Source organism: Ovis canadensis, chromosome 26 (genome assembly GCF_042477335.2).
Source record: "Ovis canadensis isolate MfBH-ARS-UI-01 breed Bighorn chromosome 26, ARS-UI_OviCan_v2, whole genome shotgun sequence".
NCBI lineage: Eukaryota > Metazoa > Chordata > Mammalia > Artiodactyla > Bovidae > Ovis > Ovis canadensis.
The window spans coordinates 55,864,528-55,885,869 of record NC_091270.1 but is presented as its reverse complement, the minus strand read 5'-3'; the positions used below and the strand labels follow the sequence as shown (position 1 = coordinate 55,885,869).

At 51.1% G+C, this 21,342-nt stretch overlaps 1 protein-coding gene and 1 long non-coding RNA gene across 6 annotated transcripts in view; both read left to right on the top strand.

Annotated features, from left to right (window-relative positions):
• RARB (retinoic acid receptor beta) overlaps positions 1-21,342 on the top strand; it is an 863,700-nt gene that overhangs the window by 783,651 nt on the left and 58,707 nt on the right. The window lies entirely within an intron of this gene.
• On the top strand, positions 19,285-21,168 carry LOC138430780 (uncharacterized). The gene is made up of 3 exons (XR_011253385.1): positions 19,285-20,595; positions 20,698-20,812; positions 20,883-21,168. It is a non-coding gene; the product is annotated as an uncharacterized lncRNA (long non-coding RNA).

The following is a 21,342-nucleotide window of genomic DNA, read 5'->3' as shown; positions in this document are numbered from 1 at the left end:
TTAAAGACTGAGGAATTTAAGATTCATAGAACTGAAATGACTTGTCCAGTGTCGGTGGCTAATCACAGTTGTGTCAGAAATAGCATTCAGGCGTCCTGGTTCTGAGCGGAGGGCCCTTGTTTCCTTAGCATTCTCACCAGCTGAGCTGAACAAACAACAGATTAGGAGCTTCTAGAAGTCAGGGTCTATCCCAACATATTGTCCAGGTCCCTCAAGAAATGCTTAACACGCGCTTTTTGGAAAATGATAAGAAAATAGCTTACCTATCACTTCCCTGTTTGAATGAAGCATCAGCCCTCACTCTTGCTTTCAGAATTAAAAGAGGAAAGAACAACCATCAAACTTCTGCAGCGATTTTTTTAAACTCTTTTTATCTTCCACAGGACCTATTAGTGACATGACCTAATTTTTAAAACGAGCCGTTTGTAGCAATAGAAGTTAGCGGGGAAATCTCTCAATCTCTCATTCCTATTCCCATATAAAGTACAGTTTGAAAACTGCCTCTTAAAAAGTTCTAGCAGTCCGTCCTATGGGCAATGCCTAAGGCTGATGCCCATTTAATTTTCTGTGGGGTTCCGCTGCTGTGCCCTCAATACAGAAGAGGCTGCTCATCGAAGCTAGGAAGGAATGTGTTTAAAAAGTCGAGGGAGGTCTTGAGGCATCTGAGCAGCATCTTGCTGTCGCAGCTAAGCCGGCTGCTGCCTTCCCCACCACGCTCTGTGCAGCTGACCCGCACGTGGCTTTTAGAGGAGTGTGAGCCGGGGTGCTCGCCTGACAGCACTCCTGGAGCCAGACGCACGGCCAAGGCAGGGTGACCTACTTCTGTTACCGCGGCACCTAGCGTCAACGCTCGCTTTACACAAGCTCCCTGAAAAAGCAGACTGTACAGAAGGTGAACTGCATCAGTAGTTTTTAATACCTCTTTAGTGGAGGTGTTGGCCAGGAAAAGATCAAAGGATAATTAGAACCTTGTTCCCATAGGAATTAGGGTTAGATCTGAAACATGCCAGTGGGCCTGCAGTTTCCACCGTCATCTTCATCTTGGTTGGAATAAAGAGGAGGTTCCTAAGGAATGCGGTACAAGTCTTTTTCATCTCATAAAAGTAAGGATTAAAACCTCTAACAAACACCTTCAAAAGAAGGCTTTTTTCCCCCACTCTTGGTCTCTTTCTCCGTTTTGGAAAGACTTGCTTTTATGACTCTGGGAATACAATCAGAAATGATATGTGATGTAGAGGTCTTTTTTTTTTTAATTTTCAGTTTATATCACGATTTCCTAAAGTGTTCTGACAAATATTCAAAATTTTGCACACATACATGCAGTGCTAAATGGATGGGGAAATAACAGGGGAAAAATAACACTTACAGATCTTTCTATGCTGATAATAAAATTCCCAGGATGCCGAGTTCTCCTGTTCATCTGGGCGCAAAACGCCCAATGTCCACTTAAAGGCTAAAGCAAGATCAGCAAAATTGAAGTCTGGCTTCATCTTGAGGTGAGAGGCAGAGGACAGAAGGGGTGGAGAGCTGGCATGGGAGAGAGGAGGGTTGCAGATTGGAGTGCTAAGTGAGCCAGGCTGCTGTATCCCCTGTCCTCGGTAGCAAGCTCCTTGAGGTCGGAAATTTTACCTTTACTGATTTCATAGACCCCTCAGTAACTGCAGTTTCTGATTCATGCGTTCAGGAGGTCACTCGTGAAGTAAGTGAAGCTTCGTGGAAATAGTCACGTATTTCCTGAGCGTTTACCGTCTGGCCTGTTACACTGTTCTTCATTCATTTATTTGGCTGTACTGGGTCTTCGTTGCTGCTCATGGGCTCCCTCTCGTTGCGGCGAGCAGGGGCCACTGCTGGTTGCGATGCAGGGGCTCCTCGGCGTGGCGGCCGCTCTCCCTGCAGAGCTCGGGTCCTAGGGTGTGGCCTTCTCGGCGTGGCGGCCGCTCTCTCTGGGTCCTAGGGCGTGGCCTTCTCGGCGTGGCGGCCACTCTCCCTGCAGAGCCCGGGTCCTAGGGCAGGGCCTCAGTAGTTGCAGCAGTGGGCTCAGTCATCGTGGCTCGTGGACTCCAGCACACAGGCCCAGCAGTTGTGGTGCGCAGGTTCAGTTGCCCTGCTGCACGTGGGATCGTCTGGGAACAGGGATCTAACCCACGTCCCCTGCGTTGACAGGAAGACTCTTACCCACTATACCGCCAGGGAAGTCCTACCATTTGGTCTTCCAGCAACAGATACTTATTGCATGCCTCCTATCTGCCAGATGCTGTTTTAGGCGCCAAGTGCTGCCCTGAGGATGGTCCCCAACACCATGGAGCATTCTTTGGGGTGGGGGAGCGGGCAGACAGGCGTAATTGAGGAGCAGGTCCGCTGTTTAGGGCTGTGTCGTAGGACACGGATGTCTGCTGAGCACTTGAAGTATGAAGACAGACATAAAGCAGAGCATTGTAGGGCTGGTGGGGGCTCTTTGATAAAGGACGGTCGGGGAACATCCTTCCGGCCAGAGAACATCTGGGCAGGGATGTGAGGGAAGTGAAGGGTGAGGCAGGGAGGCGTCAGGGCAAGGTGGTTCCGTGCAGGGGAACCGCAGGTGCCAAGCTCTGGGCTGCGTGCTGAGAGTTGAGTGGTGGGCGAAAGGGACACAGTCCTGGTCCGTGTACTTTGAGCTTTCCATCTACAGGTCAGGTGGACTTTAGGTGGCAAAAACTACACGCATAGTTGAAAATCAAACTGTGATAGAAGATAAATGGGAGGAGGGACTTGGGAGCGACTGCGAATCAGTTGATGAGAAAAGACCGCAGTGAGAAGCGTGATATCTGAGAAGGAGCTGACCTTGCATATGGCGGGTGGTGTGTGCTGGGGGGTGGGCTGCAGGCCGTGGCAGCAGCACGGGGGAAGGTCTTCAGGCTGGGATACGGCTGTCCGCTGGGGGCCCGATGACCGCTGGGGCTATGCATAGTCATTAACGGGAGAAGTAGTCTAGCACGTCATTGGAGAGGAAGCCGGAGACAGACTGGCAGGCTCTTGCAGCGCCCCCGAAGAAGTGTGGTTTTGTTCTCTGTGCTCTGAGGTCCCACTGATACTCGATCGACATGAAATGGCGTGATCACATTTCCAGTTTTAAAGTACAGACTGCTTGGCCTACTGGGCGGGGAGTGAGTGGAGGACTGGCCAGGCACAGGCGTGAGAGGCTGCTGGAGTGAGACGGTGGCAGTGGAGACAACAGTGGAGAATACAGGGGAGCAGGGCCTGGGTTTCGATCAGTACGTTCCGTACAGAACCGGCCTGGCAGCACACGCAAGGCAGTGGGGAGTGCCCGAGGAGCTCGGAGGCTGAGCCGGGGAGCGGGTGGGCGGCTGGGTGTGGGGGCAGAAGGGGCGGGGTGGACAGATGCGTGGACAGACAGATGGACAGACAGGTAGGCACACGGGCACGTGGAAGGCTGGTTGGGGCTGGATGGTTGGCAGCTGGTTCTCTGGTCTTCAGTACGGTTCTGGTGGACCAGTCTCGGTGTTTAACAGGATGATAGCTGAGCTGATTCCTAGAAACGCTCTCCTTCCTCAGGTGGGTCCCCAGTCTCCTGTGATTCCTCACCCGTGCTTTAGTGACGGAGCACTGCTGTGAGGGATTACGTCATTTACCAGTGATCTCAGCAGAAAGCTGTTGTGGTTGACAGACAGCTGGTGGTGGTCTGTGTGTGCTTCCCCGGAAGCAGGGTGCGGAGGCTCGCCTGGGCCAGGCCGTGTGCCAACGTTCTCAGGTGCGCTGCGCTAAGTCACTCGGTCGCGTCTGACTCTTCGTGGCCCCATGGACTGTAGCCCGCCAGGCCCCTCTGCCCATGGGATTCTCCAGGCAAGAAGACTGGGTGGGGTGCCGTTTCCTTCTCCAGGGGATCTTCCCCACCCAGGGATCGAACCCACGTCTCCTGCACCTCCTCCATTGGCAAGCAGATTCTTTCCCACTAGCGTGACCTGGGAAGCAGTGTTCTCATAGGCTATTTCAGTTCGTCCTGAGGAGTGCCCTGTGAGGGAGACGCTGCCCAGCCCCTCGTACAGATTGGGAACCTAAAGCTTAGGGAGGGCAGGCCACTTGCTTGAGGTCACTGCAGGTCAGTGGAGCAAGAGTGATTTCCTCCAGATGCAGATGTGCAGTTAAGAACATCCGAAGCCTGTTCCAAGCAGCCAGCACCCCCAAATCCGGGCCTCTGTGGCGGCAGTTCTGCACCTCAGCGCTAAACACTGACTGTGCGAGCGTCAGCCCTGTGTGAGGCAAAGGCTCTGGAGAGTCCCCAGGAGGCACCTGCCTGTGCAAACCCAGGGGCAGGCCCTTGTCTGTGACTTGACTTCCTCCCAGGAAGACCTGCTGGGAAGACTTCGATCGACAAGCCTTGAAAGTGGTCGTGAAAGATGACTGTGTTACAGGTGAACCACCTCCCTTTAGGATGGAGGTCAAGGAAGCCAGCCTTCGAAGTTGGTCGGCTGTGGGCTCAACCCCAGCTCCAGGCGATCGATGGGCTCAGGCAAGCTCCATAGTGTGTTGAGAGAGGTTAGGCTGTACAGGAGGCATTTAGTCCAGCACCTTCCAAGCGCAGGTAAGTGGAACAAAGGGCAATGCTTATACTGTTACCGACCAGGGTTCTGGGCCTTCCCCGATCAATTGAAATTGATCAGAGGCCAGGCAAGAAATTCAGACAAGGCTTTACTGAGGCCACTGCTGCAGCAGGAAGGAGTGAACACAAGCAAGAGGTTCCCTTGCTCACTTGTTCCCTGAGAGGGCGAGCTGGTTCCTTATAGAAGATGAGGATATGGGCGGATCCAGGGGCTGGGCTGGGGCTGTCTTCGGTGGTCTGCCCACCCCTTCGGTGGTGCTGAGTGCAGCGGGCAGGTGCAGTCCCCTGATTTTGTTCCCGACTCTTCAGAAGTGGCAGCTGGGGTTTCGGTCTTTCTGTATCTTGTCCAGAATCTGCCCTGACTGCTCATTCACACAGTTGTTTTTGGTCCTTTAGAGATTCTTGGTGTTTTGTCGCTGGAGGAGATATTTGTCCAGGTGCCAGCTCTGCAGCAAAGGGTCCCAGCCTGTCTCTTGAGACCCTTATGTCCCAAGGCCTGGGGTGCTTTTTTGAGGGTAACTAGATGTTCTTGGCATTCCATGAACAAACCAAAATGTGATGAGTGCTCCCTGAGTGAGTTAAAGATAATGCTAGGTCATTAGCTTTGCCTCCACAGAACTAAAGAGAAAAAGCATACAGCTTGCTCTGTGAGCCGCAGAAGGAAAGCCTTTCCCCGATTTCTCTCGGTCATTTCCTTCCCTCCATCTTCCCGGCTCGAAGCCGCCGGGGCGCTCCCTGCCAGGGCTGCCCCTGCAAGGTCTGCAGGTGTGGGGCCCACAGGCTGAGCCAGGAGCCTCAGGAGGGTACTTGCCAAATGCTGATGTCTGACTTGCTGGTCCTGCTGGGGAGCTGGCACCAGGAGGAAAGGAAGTGAAGAGGCTGATCATGGGGACGAAGGAAGAGGGACAGGCTGGAGCCAGGTGAGGAGGCCCTGGGGGAGGAGCCTGGCAGACGAGGATCTCAGGGAGCCTGTCAGAGTGCTCTGCACCGCATTGCCATCCGGGGGTCGGGCCCAGAGTCAGCCAGGTGGTTGGACTGCAGGGCAGGCCCCTTCCAGCCTGGGTTTGTCTGGAGAGGGAGCAGGGGAGTGGAGGGCTGGCCCCTGCCCTGTGGTCGCATGCCGGCCACCCAGGTCCATCACAGAGACCTATCTCCCTTCCCTCCTCCAGGAGAGCCCTCCACCCCTGGGCCTTCATCTCCCCACTGCGGGGGAAGCGGGGGTCTTTCCACACAGAATACCTGGCCCGACCCTTCCCTAAGGAGCCCACCACCCTTAGAAGGTAGACTTCCTTCTGGAGTGAAGGCCCACCTCGCTAGGAATGATCTGATCCCTCACGGTGCAGTTTTCTGCCCTTTCATGCTCGTCGGCCCTGTCCTTCTCCTCATATCTTCTTGGTCATGGTGGTCTTTCTGAAGCCAAAAAAAAAGTCAGTCATGACTCTTCTGCTGAACATGGTTGTACAGGACAATGCGATGTGGAGTGATTGGGATATTATGCACAGCTGATTGGAGAGAGATTGGCTGTAAACATATTTACAAATGAATTTAGCAATATTTAGTTAAATGGCAGATGGCGTACCTGAGAGCAACAATTACCCCTTTCTCTCTCTGATTATAAATACCTAGTGTGCATATTGGAGAAGGCGATGGCACCCCACTCCGGTACTCTTGCCTGGAGGATCCCATGGACGGAGGAGCCTGGCGGCTGCAGTCCATGGGGTCACTAAGAATTGGACACGACTGAGTGACTTCACTTTCACTTTTCACTTTCATGCATTGGAGAAGAAAATGGCAACCCACTCCAGTGTTCTTGCCTGGAGAAGCCCAGGGACAGAGGAGCTTGGTGGGCTGCCGGCTGTGGGGTCGCATAGAGTCAGACACGACTGAAGTAACTTAGCAGCAGCAGCAGGAACAGCAGCAGTATGCATGTGTGTGTGTGTGTGTGTGTGTGTGTGTGTAGAGAGAGAAAAAATATATATACATATATATATACTTTTCTACTACAAAAATGTGTACAAGACTATTCTTAACAACAGTATTCAAAATAGCAAAAGCGGGGTATAATTTAAGAGGTTAGGATTAACATACGCACCCTGCACACACTGAAAGTGAAAGTCGCTCAGTCGTGTCTGACTCTTGGCGACCCCCACAGATTATACAGTCCGTGGAATTCTCCAGGCCAGAATACTGGAGTGGGTGGATATCCTTTCCGTTCTCCAGCGGAACTTCCCGACCCAGGGATCGAACTGGGGTCTCCTGCATCGCAGGCGGATTCTTTACCAAGTGAGCAACAGGGAAGGCCAAGAATACTGGCCTATCCCTATCCCTATCCCTTCTCCAGCGGAACTTCCCGACCCAGGTATTGAACTGGGGTCTCCTGCATCGCAGGCAGATTCTTTACCAAGTGAGCAACAGGGAAGCCACTCTGCACACACTGCTATGTATAGAATAGATAAACAACAAGGTCCTGCTGTACAGGACAGGGAACTCGCCTCAGTATCTTATAATACCCTACAAGGGAAGACAAGCTGAGGAAATGCATTTATATATAATAGCTAGATCATTTTGCAGTATACCTGGAACTAGCATGATATTATAAGTCAATTGTTCTTCAGTCAAAAAGTAATAGCAAAATGCTGGAAAGAATTCAAATTTCAGCGGCAGTAGAAGGCAGAAATTCAAACCCTGAAGTCCTCCACGAGGATGAAATTGTCCAGCTGAGAACATGGATGCCTGTCAGGTTCTATCCCCACTCACTCACCCAAAATATGAATGTTTCCATTTTTATACATTTCAAAACATTCAAGACAAACCACCTTTTCTCTGTGGGCGGAAACGTAGTAACGTTAGCAAGGAAATCAAGAAAAATGATAAACATGAAATTTAGAGGAGCGCTATTTCTGAAGGATGAGGAGATGGGGAGGGGCGCCCCGGAGGCTCCCAGATGGACAAGATGTCCTTGAACTTAAAAGTACATGATGGAAACTTGCGGGAGGGGGCGTAACTATTCTGTATCATGATCTTGAAGGTGTTTATATGACTGCGAGTTTGTCGAAGCTCATAGAACTATAAACAGCTAAAGGGTGAAATCTGCAGTATGGAAATTATAGCTCAACTGTAAAAGCGCTTGTTAGAGAAGAGTGTGTATGTGTATATATATATATATATATATATATATATATATATATATATATATAGTAAGCCCCCACAGACGAACCTTCGAGTTGCCAGCTTTCAAAGCTGAGAGGATGCTTTGCGTTCACACGTCCAGTCGCATAGGATGGTTCACGTGTCTGGCGCACTGAGAGCATCCTCTGCAAGAGGCTGTGCTTTTGTTTGCCCTGCAGTGATGTACAGAGGACGGTGGTGCAGTGTCTCTGTTTCAGGCTCACGATGCCTGGAGGCAAGCATAAACCAGCCGCGGTGTGGCCGGTACAGTGTAGCCGATGGTTGGTTGCGTACCAAGGCTGACTTTGGTAGACTTACAGAAACACTGGACTTAGGAACACACTCTTGCGTTTGCATGTAGGGGACTTGCTGTGGTAGGCATACAGGTATTATTTTTAAAACCCCTCAGTGGTTTGCCATTCTCCTTGGATAAGAGTTCAACTGGGCTTCCAGGTGGCTCAAGGGGTAAAGAAACACCTGCAGTGCAGGAGACATAGGAGACCTGGGTTCCATCCCTGGGTCAGGAAGATCCCCTGGAGGAGGGCATGGCCACTCACTCTAGGGTTCCCGCCTGGAGAATCCCGTGGACAGAGGAGCCTGGCGGACTGCAGAGCCTCTCTGGGCTCACAGAGTCAGCCCGCACAGATCACGCAGGCACTGCTACAAGAGTCAGGCTGTCGGTGTGGATGGCAGCGCCCTCGGGCCCTGCCCCGCCCGCCTCTCCTGTCCTCGGCCCTGTTCCCACTCTTCCGTTCTCTTCCTCCTGCGCTGGCCTTGCAGAATCGTGGGCCTCTGTGGCCATCTCTGGCTCCCCCTGGACTGAAAGTTGCCTAAGTTCCAACACGTGGTCTGGCACCTGAAGAAGTTCCGCAAAGACTGGGGCGGGTTTGTGGAGATGCGGGCATCCTCTCTGGTTCTGGAGGAGGAAGAGAATGGGGGAGACGTGGACCAGGGCAGAAGGCCCCTCAGATAAGGTCCGGAGGCCTGACATCCGGAGGGGGTCTTGACGGGCTGCAGTCAGGCCGTGCCCCTTCTGCAGGTCTGGGGGAAGTGCCTTTCCTGGTCTCTCCCAGCCCCGGAGGCTGCCTGCACGCCAACTTCTGGCCCTTGTCCATCTTCAAAGCCAGCAGGGGCAGGCCGTGTCTTTCTCACATCATCCCTGTGGTCCTGGCTCTTCTGCCCTGTCTCCCTCCTTCTAAGAGCCTTGGGGCTCACAGCGGTGCCCCTGGACCACCCAGGCTAGCCTCGGGGTTCGAAGGTCTGCTGACATGCAGCCTTGATTCCCCCCCAACCCACGTAACTGAACATCTTCACACCTTCCAGGGATTGGCATGGAGACATTTAGGGGAGATGAGGTCGGAGCATTCTTCTTCCCACTGCCAACTTAAAAAAAAAAAAGCACAAGGTCAGAGGTGTGAGTTCAGTTTTGTTTGGGGCCCAAATGAGGCCTGCAGCCTAGGAGACAGCATTCAGATGGCTCTGAGAAGCTGCTCCAAAGAGGCGGGGGACCCGTGGGGTGGGGAGGGGAGGTCAGGGTACTTGTGATTTTGGTGAAGGGGGGGCATGCAGTGAAACACGTGTTTTTTTGCATATTTTTGCTAGTCACAGGAGCCGTCGTCACCATGAAGGCCGTTAGCGCTTTTGTAGATATGAAGGGATACAAGAATGGGGCTCATAAAATCTTCCCCTGAAAATACCCAACCCTCTGAAGACCTGTTCTGCCATTCCCCCTGACACCCCAGTGCAGAGTACCTCATTTCTGATCTCCACCCTAAATCCCTTTCAGGGGGTGTCAAAGGTCAGCGACTGCAGCGGCTAACGATTTAATCCTCGCAGAGGTAGGTGGCAAGTGCCCACGGCAAGTGACAGCTTGTCACTGACGCCGCCACACACGGTAACGAGCTGATGGATGGAATTTGAGTGACAGCAAGCGCTTCCTCCCGGATTTGGGATCTCACCGGACTTTTGTTCAGTTTTAGTTTGTGCGGAGATCCTGACGTGAGTCACTTGAGGGGCAGACCCTGATTTGAGAGCTTATAGGTTTTCTGTTTGGTTTTCTTAGACAATCCCTGGAAACACTGGTGGGAAGTGGAGGGAGGTGGGGAAGAGGGAGACAGCATCGAGCGTGTCTTCAGGGTGCAGCCCCGGGTGCCTGTGGGATCCAGGCTGGGGGCTGTGGTTGGACACCTGGGCCTCACAGGGCGCCCCTAGCAAGGTGGGGTTGCGGTCGAGGGCTCCCCCGAGGGAACTTAACTCCTGGGAACTGTGTACACATGCACTCCAGGGCCAGGGAGAGCTGACAAGCAGAGATGCAAGTGTTGGTGGTTGGAATTCTGGTCAGAATGCACTGGAGAAGTCAAGACCTAGCGGGTATGTGTGAAATATACGTGGAGGACCAACAGTTGCCTGCTCCATCTCCCGCTGGAATCTAGAAACCTCAACACCGTGACATCACGGTCCTGAGTCGTTGCACAGAGCCCTTTAACGATAGTTCAGGAACTTTCCACCGTGTTTTCTGAAGGATTTTACAGAGAAGCCCCAAGGCTCCTTGTAGGAAAGTCCCCGATCTATCCCTAATTCAACCAGAGGCACTCAGCGGTCTGTTTTCTATTTTTATAGACTTTTATAAGAAAAGGAAAAGATACAGACACTTTAAAAACAGAAAACCACTTTCTTAACCCATGGATTTTAAAAATTGCATGTGAGGAATCAGTTCTGCCAGGTAGCATTTTGGGAAAGCAGAGACGAGCTCGGTGTCATTTGGCCCAGGGTCTTGCTGAAGGGACCAAAGCAAAATCTGGATTTGGTTCTGTTGTTAAAAATAATCTTCCCATCCAGAGATATGTGAAAAGCTACGTTGTTCAAGATCTTTAGGCTTAAATTCAACACAGACTGGGAGGTAGGAGTGGGGAAGGGGAGAGTTTGAGCTGTTTAGGTTTAATGAAATGTTTAAGGCTGAAATAATGGTTCTATATAGCTTTTTGACATAATTTATTCTATTTTGTGTCAATTTGTCTGAAGAGTATAAAGTCATATGGGGGGAGAGCAGCAAAGGGCTCTTACCGAGTCATGGATTGTAATTTACATCCAGAAAGTCTACATATTCCATAATTATGGTGTGCTATGAATTAGTAGAGTAATATTGAATATCTCCGAACCCCTTATTATGGCTTCTCACTTGAAATATGTTTTCAATATACATTTATTCAGCAGTGCTTAAACATGGCAAGTCATAAACACATGCTTTTTAAATCATGCGGCTACATTTTCTTCCTGGTTAAATGTGAGATCAGATGTCGTTAACAGCAGAGGCGGGGAAGTGGGGTGAGTGATGAGGAGAGAGGTGCTGTTTAAAAACAAACAGTATTTTTTATTTTAAAAGAAGCATCTTCTATTTATGATACTGTTTCCCTAAAGCGAAAGAGGCAAGAGTACTTAGAGGCTTTTGGTAGTTGCTGTGGTGACAATTTATTTTATGTTTGTAGCACTTTGCCTCCCAAGAGCAATGTATGTTTGAAAACAGCCATATATTATGTGAATACACTTGACCAACTGATTTGGTTAGTAGATGCTGCTGGGCTAAGATCCAGGAAGAAGAGCTGAAGATCCAGCTCTCAGATAATTAAGAACACGGTCCAAATGGCTGGAGCCCGAAGAGGCTTCCCATAACTGTCTCCAGAGTGAGAATTTACCTTCATTCCTGGTGGCAAGTGGCCAAGGCACTGAGCCACAGAAGATGAGGGAATTCCTCCCGGGGAAAGTGATTAAGTATTTTGGAAAGAGAGGCTTCACTCGCCAGGACATTTAGAGTTCATTTCCAAGGCCAGCGTCTCCGTGTCTAGCCCTGGGCCTGCCAGAGGTCTATGCTTGCAATTTCGGCATGCTGACACTAGGTGGCAGGCAGTACTCAGATCATGGCGTTCTCATCAGTGCCGCTAACGACCGACGTTAGAGGATTCAAAGAGATCCTTCATGAAAGCGTAACACTTGCTGAAAGTGCTACCGAGGTTACCTCCACTTTTAAATCTAATGCGCTGATTGTAAAGGCCATGTCAGTGTACACTCACAAAAAGCTCTGTATATATTTATATTGAACATAATTGTATTGTAGTTTTATAGGGGGAACATTATTGTGTTTATGTAAAAATAATATGCTCTAGACCACAACTCAACAAATATATCAAGTTCTAGATATATCAGTTCAGTTGAGTCACTCAATCATGTCCAACTCTGTGACCCCATGAACCGCAGCACGCCAGGCCTCCCTGTCCATCACCAACTCCCAGAGTTCACTCAGACTCACGTCCATTGAGTCGGTGATGCCATCCAGCCATCTCATCCTCTGTCGTCCCCTTCTCCTCCTGCCCCCAATCCCTCCCAGCATCAGAGTCTTTTCCAATGAGTCAACTCTTCTCATGAGGTGGCCAAAGTACTGGAGTTTCAGCTTTAGCATCATTCCCTCCAAAGAAATCCCAGGGTTGATCGCCTTCAGAATGGACTGGTTGGATCTCCTTGCAGTCCAAGGGACTCTCAAGAGTCTTCTCCAACACCACAGTTCAAAAGCATCAATTCTTCGGCGCTCAGCTTTCTTCACAGTCCAACTCTCACATCCATACATGACCAATGGAAAAACCATAGCCTTGACTAGACGGACCTTTGTCGGCAAAGTAATGTCTCTGGTTTTCATATAGTTCAGTTCAGTTCAGTCGCTCAGTCGTGTCTGATTCTTTGCGACCCTATGGACTGCAGCACACCAGGCCTCCCTGTCTACCACCAACTCCTGGAGTTTACTCAAACTTGTGTCCATTGAGTCAGTGATGCCATCCACCCATCTCATCCTCTGTCATCCCCTTCTCCTCCTGCCTTCAATCTTTCCCAGCATCAGTGTCTTTTCCAGTGAGTCAGTTCTTTGCATCAGGTGGCCAAAGGATTGGAGTTTCAGTTTCAGCATCAGTCCCTCCAATGAGAATTCAAGACTGATTTCCTTAGGATGGACTGGTTGGATCTCCTTGCAGTCCAAGGGACTCTCAAGAGTCTTCTCCAACACCACAGTTCAAAAGCATCAATTCTTTGGCGCTCAGCTTTCTTTATAGTCCAACTCTCCCATTCATACATGACTACTGGAAAAACCATAGCTTTGACTAGATGGACCTTTGTTGGCAAAATAATGTCTCTGCTTCTTAATATGCTATCTAGGTTGGTCATAACTTTTCATCCAAGGAGCAAGCGTCTTTTAATTTCATGGCTGCAGTTACTAACCTTAAATAAGAAATCCTTCAAGTTTAAATAGTTACACTGATATCAGGAAATAACAGAAAGGGTTTAATAGTACTAAAGTACCTTTAAAACATGAAGATAACGGACCAAACTCAATCCCTAATGTGCTGCCTGGCTTGAGGCTTGTGATTTCACAAGAGGGTAGAATACTTTGTTAAACATCTTGTGCTTTTGATTTTCTGTAAGTAGAGGGACATGGAATGCAGGGTACTGTTTGGACATGTTTTACTGGTGAACCAGAAGAAGGGTGATTGCATTTTATATGCCAGCAAATAAAGCAAGCACTTCCTTTGCAAATGATATATCTAGGTTTCTACTTTGTTGGTTGAATTCTGCTCAATCATTGATAGAAATCATAAAATAATCTGATAGAAGGAGCAAAAGGTAACCCGTCGGACTCTAGTAGACACTTCTAAATGAATAAGAAAACCGTTGACAAAGTTTGAGTTAAAAGCAGAAAGTAATTTGAAATTTATTAAGTTATGTAATTGAGAGCATGATTTAAAGAAATGCAAACTCCTGGGCAAAATGAAACGCCTACTTCCTAGCGCTTCAGCTCTCCTGAATCGATCTTAAATTAAGCCCTGGCTTCCTCTCTCCCAGCGGTGTCATGGATGCACTGAGACTCCAGGGCTCTTTTGGGCCTTCTCTGAATTCCTCCATGGAAGCGAAGTTAGGTCCTTCCTCGTGTCTCCCATTGATCCTAATTGAAAAAATGCTTTCACCATGTGCCACTTGAAGAAACCCCCAGATTATGTTTCCTGCAGCTCAGCTCTAACTTCCTACAGCATTCATGATTCAGTGTACCCTTTCATAACCAGTCATCAGAAAGCTAGATTTGGTCCACGTGAAGTGGAAACCCAGCTTCACTGTCTGCTGGCCATGAAATCTGAGCATGTGCAAAATTAGCGTAAAATAATACTTACCTTGAAGATTGAGAAGGTTGAAGGGGAACCTGTGTGCTGTGTTCTGGCTCTGCATACTGGGTTCATCCTAAGTACCCAACTCAACAATGTTAGTCTTTATCGATAGTACTGTTATTGATGCTGGGTCTTCAGTTATCTTTTCTGAATCCGAGGAGGACTCAGGATTCTTAAACTTGGGTTTTTTTCCTCTCTTCTTTTTGAAATTGAAGTAAAGTTGATCTATAGTGTTTTAGGTACAGCAAAGAGATTCACTTATAAATGTATATACATATATATATATTCATTTCTTTGCAGGTTATTATAAGATATGGCAGATAGTTCCCTGTGTTATACAGCAGATCCATGTTGTGTATCTAATTTATAGATAGTAGTGTAATGTGTATATTTTAATCCCAGATTTCCAATTTATCCCTCCCTACGTTTCCTTTGGTAACTGTAAGCCTGTGTTCTGTTTCTGTGAGTCTGTTTCTGTTTTGTAAATAAGTTTATTTGCATCATTCTTAAGAATCCACATACAAGCAGTATCTTATGATATGTCTCTGTGTGACCTACTTCACTTGGTACGATACTCTGCAGGTCCATCCAGGTTGCTGTGGATTACCGTGTTTCATGCTTTTTAATGGTTGAGGAGTAGCCCGTTGTCTGTGCGCCACCATCTTCATCCGCTCACCCGTCGGCGGGCATCCAGGTGGTTCTCGAGCTCTGGCTGTTGTGAGCAGTGCCGCTGTGAATGCCGCGGTGTGTGCGTCTGTTCTTAGTAGAGGTGTTGTCTTTTCTGGATACTGCCCAGGAGTGGGACTGCTGGATCGTACGCTGACTCTAGTTTTTAAGGGTCTTAAGCTTACTTAAGTGACTTGATCAACCTGAGTTTGAGCAAGCTCTGGGAGTTGGGGATAGACAGGGAAGCCTGGCGTGCTGTAGTCCATGGGGTCACAAAGAGTCCGACATGACTGCGCGACTGAACTGAACTGAACTGAGCTTACTTTTATATTCACACCAGAAGTAAAAGCAGAGAAGGTCCCTGCTTCACAGCTCCTGCGGAAACGCCACCCTCGGCCTTCCACTCAGCATCTGGGTGTCAGCAACCCCCAGGGCCCTTAGTGGCGGTTTTCCTGGGTCCCCCTGGCGCACTGTTTGCGGAATACACCGGCTTGGGTGATGACGTTTTCTTGCCAGAGGCCATTTTGGTTTTGTTTTTTGTTTTTTACTGCGCAGGGGTTTCTCCAGCTGCAGAGAGCAGGGGCTAGATGTGAGGCGTGGGCTTCTCGCAGTGGCGGCTTCTCTTGCTGCCGAGCACGGGCTCTAGAGCATGAGGCTTCAGTAGCCGTGGCCACACGGGCTTTGTCACTCCACGGCTTGTGGGATCTTCCCGGACCAGGGATAGAACCTGCGTCTCCTGCACTGGCAGGCGGATTCTTTACCACTGCGCCATCAGGGAAGCCCAGAGACCGTATTTCTTTTCAAATAAATCATTACCGGGAAATTCCCTGGCAGTCCAGTGGTTAGCACTCTGCTGTCTCAGTGCCGAGGGCCCAGGTTCAAACTAAAACTCGACAAGCCGTGTGGCATGACCAAAAAATATTAAATAAATGCAAACAAACACAGTTACCGTGCTTCGATTTATGTAGAGTCCTTCCGTGTTGGCTTTGGGATTAGCACCCAAGAGGTGGTCGTTTTAACTAAACGGACAGATGAACGCAGGGCCAGCCAGTGCGCGGAAACTTGGAGCAATTCCTGCTTCTGCCCTGGGGCAGGATCCGGGGTTGAGGGGGGTGTGCCCAGTTAGTCCTGTAAAGACCGCCCCCTTCAGGAGGCCCCGCTGTCCCTCAGAAGCCTAAACCTCTTCTGTGTGCCGGCCAGGTGCGTGGAAGAAATGGCCGAGTGTGGACTTGGCTGTGGGCACTTGGGGCGACGCCAGAGGGGTCCCCCATCCACTGAGGGCAGCATGGCTGGACTTCGGGCCCAGAAGCCCCCGTGTGTCAGTGTCCTGGTTGTAAGGGGAGAGGGCAGGAGTTTTGCTCTCACTGTGTTGCTGGGCAAGGAAACGCACCGTATGTACAAGCGCTTCAAGTGTGCAGGGCGCCGGGGAAGCCCGCCCGGGGTCACTTAAGGCAGGAGGCTCCTGGGGAGGGTGGTGGGGGCCCAGGGCCCACCGCACACAGGCGTCCTTTCTTTCCACCTGCTCTTTCACCTGAGTGTTAGGGTGGGCGGAGATGCAGAGAAGCATCCCCTCTCCCTTCAGAGCGTCCATGGCTTTTCTGCAGGCCCGCGGCCATGACTTTGGAGGCCGGGCCTCGGGCAGGACGCCCGCGAGCGCGTTCCCGGAATAAGGAATCCTGCAGTGTAAATGCCCAGGGCACTCACAGGCCCAGCCTCGTCCACCCCGGAGCTCCGATGAGAGGTGACACCACTTCGTTCGAGCCACACAGCCAGCTGATTGCACAGCCCAGGGAAAAGACAGAATGGAACCGAGACATCTACAGGACAAAAAAAATGTTTCAAGTCAAGCCCTTCCGCACAAAGCAGGGTGCAAAGCTAAATAATGTTTGAGATTCCAAAACGAAAACAGTCAAAGTTTGGTTGTTGTTGTTTTTAATCTTGGGGCTCTGGCCAGTGTGAGGAATTTAGTTCAATGCGTACGTTTAGTCATGTCCAGCCCTTTGGAGACCCAAAGCTCTGTCGCGCACCAGGCTTCTCTGCCCACGGGTGTTTTCAGGCCAGGAGACTGGAGTGGGTGGCCATTTCCTCCATTTCCAGGGGATCTTCCCAACCCGGGGATCGAACCCGCATCTCCCGTGTGCCCCGCATGGCAGGTGGATTCTTTACCCTCTGAACCGTCAGGCTTCCTCGCTTAGTGAAAAATAAAATGCAGACACCTTGCTCTTCTCAGCAAATATGGCTGGGTGTTTCGGGAAGAAACGATGTCTCAGAAACTGATGGGTACGTGGAGGCGTGAGGCGGGTGTTTGGGAGGTAACGGTGGGGAGTTTGGGGGGCTGCTGGGAGAGAAAGAGCGTTAACATAAAACGAGAACTTCAGGAGCCCTAGAGAAAGAAAGCTGGGGAGTTTTCCAGTGACATGTTGGATTGAGAAAGAAAATAAACCCACGCTGTCCTGAACACGATGGTAGATCCAGTTCGGAGAAGCTGAGAAAGAGACTGCATTCCCAAACTCCCGAGAAAAACTCCTCAAAGCCTTCCCCGAGGAGCCCCCAGAGGGAAGCGCTGACTCTGCAGCCTGCCGGGAGGGGCGGCCTGGATCCCAGTCAGGAAGAGACCCGAAATCCTCAGGGGCAGAGGGCGTTGAGTGTGTGGCTTGGCCCGGTGGAAAGGAGAGAGGCCTGCGAAGGAGCACGGCTAAAAGGAAGGAGCATCTGGAAGGCACCATCGAGTGCTTTACACGCACGCCAAGCTGAGTCATGTGAGCATGGGCTCGCATCAATTATCACAGCTGTGTGTGCTTCTTCCCCTGAGATCGCCTGCCCCTGCAGGTCAGCATTTGTCGTGTGTTTGGTGAGGCTCTGAGTGGGCTGGAGCTGTGTCTGTGTGTGTGTCCCTGAGTGTGCAGAGTGACCGGAGTCTCTTGGTCAGAGTCTGCATTCCCACCACTGCGCACGGACCGATTTGACGGCCAGTTTGCCCCTTTATGTGGCAGGAGCGTAATCCCGCATCACAGGCGTAGACGCCGCGGCCCTGCGCGGGCTGTTCGTCTGCAGCGCTCTCCATCCATTCACTCATCCGTGCTGCCAGACCACAAAGATGCCCTGAATGAGGCCCGTCGGGATGCGTGTGTGTTTCTGAGCTCCTTGATCAAGAGGGCCTTTCCTGGACTTCCCTGATGCGGCAGTAGTTAAGAATCCGCCTCTCAATGCAGGGGACATGAGTTTAATCCCTGGTCCAGGAGGATCCCGGCCATGGGGCACCTACGCCCGTGCACCACAATACTGAGCCCGTGCTCTGGAGCAGGTAGCCTCGACTCCTGAAGCTCGAGCTCCTGGACCAAAAGAGAAGTCTCAGCAGGGAGAAACCTGCACACCGCAACCGGAGAGGAGTCTCCAGTCTCTGAAACCGGACAAAGCCTGCACGCAGCAACGAAGGTGCAGCACAGCCAAAAACAAAAGTAATAAGTAAATAAAATCATTCTAAAGAAGAGGGCCTCTTCTATCAGCCCAGCCTCCAACAGGGATGGCATTCAGCTTACAAAGCCCTTCCTCGAAGCTCAGAGCAACAGATCCCTTCCACTCACAAAGTAGGGATGAAAGTCACAACCAGGATCGGGAGGGAACGTCTTGCCGTTCTTCGCACAGGACTCGCCCCCAGCCCCGGGTCTCCCACCCCTCTGCTCTCACGGGTGGCTCCCAAGATGGCAGCCCGCCGGTTTCGTTTCTGCATGAAAGTCAGAGAATCTAGGTCAGTTTATCCAAGTAGAAAGTGTTATTTTATTGAGTTAACTCTGTGCAAACTGCTGCCTTAATGCTTTATAGAAACAAAGTCCCTTGTGTCTGGGCATGTTCTCAGGCAGTTTTCAGAGGCTTCTAGGTTATCAGTTAGATTGAAAATCAACAAGGAAAATCCTTTTTTTCCCCTAAGAAATGGTGGTTCCTGGTAATGTGGGTGTCTTTTTAACTGTTTCGTCGGACACTCAATTTATCCAGGCTCTTTGATTGTGAAAGGATTTGAAGTGAGATTGCAGTGGTGCCATATCAACGTCCAGGAAGATTGGCGTGCCCCTGACTGAACCCCAGAGCCCCGCCTCGTGATTGCAGAGTTTCCTTGGTATTTCCATCAGCTGACCCAGTAATGATCATTGAACCCAGACTGGTTATCAGAAGAGAAAGGGGTCCTTACAGTTGCTAAACACCAGTATCTTCTCATCGAGGTTGTAGGTGTCGTTATCACTGTGACTTTTTTAATGTTTTCACGCCACAGTGATGCTGCTTTAGAATAATACTTTTCAATATTTTAGAGTAGAATTACACACAATGTGGTTTGTGGGCCAGAGCCAGGCAATGAGCTGTTACCCGACGGGAACGATAGGTGTGTACGGAAGTGAGGAACGGACCGTGTAGCACAGGAAGCCACACTCAGTATCCTGTGATAAACCACGAGGAGCGAGAAGGTGGAAACAAAGGCGTGCATGTGTTAACTGCATCGCTGTGCTGTGCCGCGGAAATTAACGCAACGTTGTAAATCGACTCCTTCAGTAAAATGTTTTTTGAAAAGGGAGGCACAGAACTGAGAAACTCTGAGCAGTGTGATGCTGCTGTAACATCCAAGGGGTGTGTCATTTTCCTAGCGACTCATCTGTCTTGTATTTTATACAGATATTTGCCTATTGTGGGTTACAAGTGGGCAAAACAAACGGCTGGTGTTTTCCTGCAGATAGGTCGGGAATGGCTTGTTACAGCATCCATCGCCCCATGTGCTGCTGCTTCCAGTTTTGTGAGGGACCCAGGGATTGCCTTTTACAGATAAACACACCCAGGCTGGGAGAGGGGAAAGACAGCTGGCTGTCACCTGTGGGCTGTCTCCATCTAGCTTCACACCTGAAGCCAGCGGCTCTCTGCGATAACCCTATGCTTCTAATCACAGACACAGCCGAGCCGGCCGAGATGCAGGAGCTCTTGCCTGAGGTTTTTCTGGATTTCTGGCTGTGCCGGTTCTTCTCTGCTGCGCATCCGGTGTCTCTAGTTGCGGAGAGTGGGGCCGCTCTCGAATTGTGAGGCTCAGGCTGCTCGCTGCGGGGGCTTTTTTTGCTGTGGACCACGGCTCTGGGGCGTGTGGGCTCAGGACCCGGGGTTCCCGGGCTCCAGAGCCGCAGGCTTAGTAGTTGTGGTGCACGGGCTTACTTGCTCTGTGGCACAGGGGATGTTCCCCGACCAGGGATCGAACCCATGTGCCCTGCACTACAAGGCGGACTCCTAACCACTGGACAACCAGGGACGCCCGTGCCTGAGAGACGGAGGGATCTCTGTGGACCGTCAACCCTGGTGACCTATGGTAACGTTTGAGTTCTCTCCGTTCAGAAAATCATTTAGACCCTCAACAGATGGGCCGTTCCCTATGTTTTCCAAAGCAATTGAAAGATCACAGCTGCACAGAAGCTCAAGGTTTGGGAGAGACTCTGGGGGCTGTGCTACCCTTGGTGTTGACCTGCCCATGGGCAGCCCGTCTTCCGTGGGAGGGCCGCATCATGGCAGGTGGCATCCTCTTGGAGGGGGATAGCAGGGATGGCTAGAAAGTCCTTCTTCCCGCCAGGCCCACGTGTCTGCCGCTCACCGGTGGGCTTAGCTCTGCCTCCCCAGGATACAGAGACTCCGTCCTGGGATTTGGTTCTAGACTCTGTGCTGCTTCTGAATCTCCTTCCACACCCCATCCTCAGTCTTCCTGCCCTGCTGGTCCCCACTCCCCGAGTTCTGTTGAGTCAGTGTCTGTCCTGCAATGGGTGAGTCCCCCCAAGACGACCCTGGCGTTCCCAGCGCGGTCTGCCCAGGGCATAGGAAAATGCCCACCTCTCTCAGTCCACGTAGTGTGGTTCTCATCAGGCCACTCCAGGGTAAGGTCAGCCTGTTAACAAAGCCCTGGCCAGCTGTGACTCCAGAACCGGCGTTTCTCGGCCAGCTCCCCAGGTGGGCAGTGTCCCCAGGCGTCCCCGGTGGGGGGGTGGGGGGCGTCCCCAGGGGGGCAGTGCGTTGGTTTTAGCCGCCTCCCTTGTCCTCCTTCCTTTTCAGGGCTGTCAGTCAAGGAGGCCTCTTTGCTGTGACCTTCGTGACATCTGACCACCCCCAGCACCCCAGCCTCTGACCGTGTGGCCCCCGCGTCCTTGAACCCCGCCAGACATCCTATGTGGGTAGTAGCCTCAGGGGGCCGGGCTGGAAGGGGAGTGGGAGGGAGTCATTATCACGGTGTTTCACAGGTGATAATGAGTGCGTCTGACATCTATAATTAAGAGGAATAATAGAGAAGATTAAAGAGGGAAGAAGGCAGTCAGCCCGCCTAGTGGAAGCCGCCTCCCTGGGGCCACCTGGCTTACTCACGCCCCACTCACTTCCAGACGCCTCTCCCCCAGGCCCCCTGCAGACGGAAGCAAAACCACTTTGTTCAGGCTGATGAATGACCTGATTTAGAGGTCAGCAAGCTGCAGCCGGGTGGGCCAGACCCAGTGGATCACCTGGACTTACAAATAAAGTTTTATTGGAACAGCCACACCCGTTTGTTTCTGCTGATGATCTGTGGCCGTTTTCTGAACTCAACCACAGACGTGGGTCGCTGTGACAGAGGCGGGTGGCCCCCAAAGCGTGAAATACTTGCTCTCGGTTCTCCGCAGAGATCAGCCTGCTGGCCTCTGTCCTGTGTCAACAGGTCCATGAATCTGG